Source organism: Gorilla gorilla, chromosome 1 (assembly GCF_029281585.2).
Source record: "Gorilla gorilla gorilla isolate KB3781 chromosome 1, NHGRI_mGorGor1-v2.1_pri, whole genome shotgun sequence".
In the NCBI taxonomy this organism is placed as follows: domain Eukaryota; kingdom Metazoa; phylum Chordata; class Mammalia; order Primates; family Hominidae; genus Gorilla; species Gorilla gorilla.
Window position 1 is genome coordinate 18895356 of NC_073224.2, and position 6000 is coordinate 18901355.

Consider the following 6000-nt stretch of genomic DNA (forward strand, 5'->3'; position numbering starts at 1 on the left):
ACTATCAACCTTACCCATTCTCTCCTAGCTGCTTCTAATCCCTCCTTAACGAACAACTGCTGGCTTTGCATTTCCCTTTCTTCCAGTGCCTACACAGCTGTCCCTGCCTTACAGACAGACTGGGCAACATCTCCCGTCTCCCTACACCTCCGAACTTCCTTTAGCAGCCCTCACCTTTACCCTCCTGAAGAACTCATTTACTTTCTAGACAGGTCCAGCAAGACTTCCCCAGACATTTCACATCAGCAAGCTGCCGCCCTCCTTCGCACTTATTTAAAAAACCTTTCTCCTTATATTAACTCTACTCCCCCCATATTCGGACCTCTCACAACACAAACTACTATTCCTGTGGCCGCTCCTTTATGTATCTCTCAGCAAAGACCCACTGGAATTCCCCTAGGTAATCTTTCACCCTCTCGATGTTCCTTTACTCTTCATCTCCGAAGCCCAATTACACACATCACTGAAACAATTGGAGCCTTCCAGCTCCATATTACAGACAAGCCCTCTATCAATACTGATAAACTTAAAAACGTTAGCAGTAATTATTGCTTAGGAAGACACTTACCCTGTATTTCACTCCATCCTTGGCTACCTTCCCCTTGCTCATCAGACTCTCCTCCCAGGCCCTCTTCTTGTTTACTTATACCCAGCCCCGAAAATAACAGTGAAAGGTTGCTCATAGATACTCAACGTTTTCTCATAAACCATGAAAATTGAACCTCCCCCTCTATGCAGTTACCCCATCTGTCCCCATTACAACCTCTGACAGCTGCCGCCCTAGCTGGATCCCTAGGACTCTAGGTACAAGACACCCCTTTCAGCACTCCTTCTCATCTTTTTACTTTACATCTCCAGTTTTGCCTTGCACAAGGTCTCTTCTTCTTCTGTGGATCCTCTACCTACATGTGTCTACCTGCTAATTGCACAGGCACATGCACACTAGTCTTCCTTACCCCCAAAATTCAATTTGCAAATACGACCGAAGAGCTCCCTGTTCCCCTCATGACACCGACATGACAAAGAAGAGTTATTCCACTAATTCCCTTGATGGTCGGTTTAGGACATTCTGCCTCCACTATTGCTCTCAGTACTGGAATAGCAGGCATTTCAACCTCTGTCACGACCTTCCATAGCCTCTCTAATGACTTCTCTGCTAGCATCACAGACATATCACAAACTTTATCAGTCCTCCAAGTTGACTCTTTAGCTGCAGTTGTCCTCCAAAACCGCCGAGGCCTTGACTTACTCACTGCTGAAAAAGGAGGACTCTGCATATTCTTAAATGAAGAGTGTTGTTTTTACCTAAATCAATCTGGCCTGGTGTATGACAACATAAAAAAACTCAAGGATAGAGCCCAAAAACTTGCCAACCAAGCAAGTAATTATGCTGAACCCCCTTAGGCACTCTCTAATTGGATGTCCTGGGTCCTCCCAATTCTTAGTCCTTTAATACCCATTTTTCTCCTTCTTTTACTCGGACCTTGTATCTTCCATTTAGTTTCTCAATTCATCCAAAACTGTATCCAGACCATCACCAATCATTCTATACAAGAAATGTTTCTTCTAACAGCCCCACAATATCACCCCTTACCACAAGACCTCCCTTCAGCTTAATCTCTCCCACTCTAGGTTCCCACGCCGCCCCTAATCCCGCTTGAAGCAGCCCTGAGAAACATTGCCCATCCTCTGTCCATACCACCCCCCAAAAATTTTCGCCACCCCAACACTTCAACACTATTTTGTTTTATTTTTCTTATTAATATAAGAAGGAAGGCAGGAATGTCAGGCCTCTGAGCCCAAGCCAAGCCATCGCATCCCCTGTGACTTGCACATATACGCCCAGATGGCCTGAAGTAACTGAAGAATCACAAAAGAAGTGAAAAGGCCCTGCCCCGCCTTAACTGATTATATTCCACCATTGTGATTTGTTCCTGCCCCACCTTAACTGAGTGATTAACCCTGTGAATTTCCTTCTCCTGGCTCAGAAGCTCCCCCACTGAGCACCTAGTGACCCCCGCCCCTGCCCACCAGAGAAAAACCCCCTTTGACTGTAATTTTCCATTACCTTCCCAAATCCTATAAAGCGGCCCCACCCCTATCTCCCTTTGCTGACTCTCTTTTCGGACTCAGCCCACCTGCACCCGGGTGAAATAAACAGCTTTATTACTCACACAAAGCCTGTTTGGTGGTCTCTTCACATGGATGCGCATGAAAGCCTGAACTAGTTTTTCAGGTTTTATTGGGATTCTCTTGTCCAAGGGTGGAGGGTTCATTCAGTCAGTTGGGAGGCTTAGAATTTTCTTTTGGTTTACAATATGTTTCCAGGCCAAGCCTACACTAAGGGTGGGGTTCTTCAGGGTACCATCTTTGAGGGAAGAGGGTCTCCCAGGATGTCCCACTTTGCTGTTCCATGCTTTGTCTCCTGCCTCTGGTGCTCCCAGTGGCAATGAAAGCTGAAGCTCAGAATCAGCAAGCTTGGCAAATGTCCCCCGGCTAAAAGCTGACTCTGTTTGCTTCTCTCGGTTCCCACTTCCCCTCAGATTTTGCCCTGTGTATTTCTTTGTTTCTTGCCAGCTCATCAGTGCTTTTAAGAAGGCTCTGATTTTCAAACTTTTTAGTTATTTTCAGCAGAAAGGATGATTTGGCTAACTAGATTGCTATATTGCCAAAAGAGATCCCCGCAGAGCTTGTTTTTGTGAAACATAAAGAGAAGAAAATGATGTTTAATATGATGCACAGGTTCGTAAATAATGCTCTGCTATTATTCTTGTGAACAGGTATTTCAATCATCTTATGTGAGTCAAGCACAAAGTGACTTTTCCTTTCTTCTCAGGTAGCATGAAGTGTTACAAGTCAAGCGTGTGACTTTCTAAAAAAAGAGATAAAAAGACACGTGAAGAAGGAAATGGATTACAGAAATCAAAGAAGGGTTCTTTCCCTTGGGTTAGAATTATAAAATTTCCAAGTGAAGATGAGTAAGTCTATACTAGTGTCGAACAAGTATAGGAGTAAAAACAAATAATCCTGAATAAATAACATGAACCTTTTGACACTCTTAAATTGGCCTTATTTTTAAAAAATAGGTAGAGTTTATCTGCTAACTTTTCCCTAAGTACAGACACGAAAAGGAAACTAAGCAGGAATCCTTTTCTCTTTCAGATGTAAACATGACTTTTGTCTAGTGAAAGTGGTAGGCACCAGAACGAAGTTCTCCTAACTTACCAAAAAATAAGCAAAAACACCTGAGTGAGCATCTCCTTTCCAAGGAAGCATATGCTAAGTCACTCCCCCGTGTATGGATGGCTCCCCTCAGAGACAGGTAGACACCGAGCTTCCTTCCTTTGAGGAGAACAAGAGGTAAACAGCAGGTGCCACCAGCCTGGCCTTGGATGCAGGAGACCACTAGCTGGGCTCAAGGCCTTATTTTCAAAATTATGAATTGAATTTGATGACCATTAGGGTCTCTCTCAGATTATTAGAATGAATAAACAAAAGGGAGCTTTTGTTTCTTTTGTTCTTGCAGGTCCGAGGCTCCCATCTAAACATCAGCTGTTCTGAAGCTCCTTGCACACGCTGGGGAAAGCTGCCCTGTCTGTCCTTCCTCTGCAAGGTCTCTGCATACACCTTAGCCTCTCCCACAGTCCAGTCCAGCACCCCTTTGGCCCTGTTCTCAGTGAGGGAGAAGGGAAGGAAAAATCATATGGGAAAAATTCTGACTGCAGAAGTGGCCTGCCTGAAAAGTCACAGCAACAGGAAAAAATAAAATAACCTGGGAAAAAACTCAGGCTGCACCTGCAAACAGATAAGCAAACAGGGTCCAGCTCAAAAGCTCTTTGTTCTTTGTACAGTTAGTGAGCTCCCAGGAAAAAGTTTCCTCCCCTTTACAGGCATATACACGGTGGGAACTTGCACAGGGAGGGAGGGGGCTTACCTAAAATAAACCCATAGTTATACAAACAAGAGAAGTGGGGCTTTGTGCTTGCCTAGAGACATACCCACAGCTGCATAAGAGAAGAAGAATTGCACAGACAGCTTTACTGGTAAGAAAAGTTACTCAAACAGTTACAGGGAAGAGAGCAATTTCTTATAAAACACTTTTAAATTCAGCTGTAACCCGGCAATCCACTTGGACTCCCCTCTCTGCTGCAGAAAGCTTTCTTTTTTGCTTATTAAACTTTGACTCCAACCCCACCCTTGTGTCTGCATTCCTTAATTTTCTTGGACATAGGAGAAAGAACCCCAAGGAAACTGCTACATTAAGGTACATTGGTGAGACTGCAGCATCAGCATGGCAGCACAGTATTAGCTCAGATAGATTCCATCCCCTAGGATATTTCTATAGAAGAACTTGTGTGAGAGAGTGAGTGGCTATGGGAAGAGGGTTTTCTAAATGCAGTGGGGTTTGGGAATGGAGATGTTAGGCTCACCTTTGACCCTGAGCTAGGCAAGTGGCCAGAGGGATGAGAAAGGATGGATTATCTAGGTCTAAACTATTAATAATATCCTCACATTGAAAACTGGCCATGGCTTTCATAGCTTCTCTCACTCAAATTTGTGTTACATGCCATGGCCAGTTTAATCTTCCAAACATTGTTATTACCACCTAACTCTCCTGTCTCAAATCATTCGTGGCTGTGTTCTGCTTGTACAATAAAGTCAAAATACCTTAGCTTGGCTGGCATGGTCCTCTGGGAGTGAGCACGAATTTATATCTTCCCAAAGTCCTGCTGTTCTGGAAATGCCTGAATCCACACATACCCTTGAGCTTCCCACTTTGTACAAGTATTTCTGCTTAATTCTTTCTATAAAATACAGTGGGGCTTTGTTCTGAAGTTGGCTCCTTAAGAAGAGGAAATGTTTCAGGACAAAGGCAGACAGCTGTCTCTGCTATTAAGGCTCTTTGATTTGGCTCAGTACATTCCAATCTTGCTTCTGTAAACCATCCTCATTTGCAATCGTGTTATCCACCACCTGAGTCCCACTGTGGTTACCTAGTTCTAATCTCTCCACCTGATTCTGGGGCACTTCAAGGTCTAAGCGGCAGCAGTAGGATGCCTTTCTTTCACTTGAAAGTTTTTAGTTTATTAATCCACACAATGTCTGTGGATAACATCATTGCAGCATCTTTACTCCTTTGGCTTTTTGCCAGCACCAACATTGGCCTTTGCCAACCCCCTGAGTTTTTTCATTCTATTCTTGCATTCATCTCACTGCTTTCTTGAGGTCTTTTTCTTCTCATGGAGGCAGGCCATGTCTTGCAAGTCTATGTTTGGGTTCATGGTTCTTTACAAAATCCAAAAAAATCATAAATCACACCAAAGTCAGCTATCTTGCCACCACCAAAATAAGTTCTGAATCCAAATACAAAGATGACATCCAGTGTGGTCTTGTATATTTTGAATAATTTTTCCAGAATTTCTGTCTTTGGTACTATTGCCTTCCCAGTGTTAAGGATATCTATGACCATTTGTTTCCTTTGAAGTAGTTTGTCGGTCATGAGTTCCCTGGTCCAGATAGTTACTGTGTCATTCATGATGGCAGGTGATCTGTAGGCAACCAGGGAAGAAAACTCAGGAGGATGCTTTAAATCAGATGAGTCTATCTGTTTCTGAGCCCCAGATTGACACTGACCTAGTATGTGCGTGTGTGTGTGTGTGTGTGTATACATACATACACATTTTATGTGGTATTCATTAATTCTATCTATGGCTATGTAACAAATTACCCCCAAACTAGCAGCTCAAAACAAGAAATATTTAAGTAGTTATTATTTCACACAGTTTCTGAGGGTCAGAAATTTATAGGCAGCTTAGTTGGGTGGTTCTCTCTTAGGGTCTCGCATGAGGTTGTTATCAAACTCTCAGCTGGGGCCGAAGTCAGCTGAAGGCTGGACGATTCACTTTCAAATTCATTTGTGTGATTATTGGCAAGTCTCCATTCTCTACAGGGCCTCAGTTCCTCACCACATGAGCCTCTCTCTACAGATTACCTGGGTAT

General features: G+C 43.5%; 1 pseudogene; it reads right to left on the reverse strand.

The window, feature by feature from the left end:
* Positions 1 to 5129: 5129 nt before the first annotated feature.
* LOC101139254 (small ribosomal subunit protein eS24-like) lies at positions 5130 to 5536 on the reverse strand (annotated as a pseudogene).
* Between the last annotated feature and the right edge of the window lie 464 nt (positions 5537 to 6000).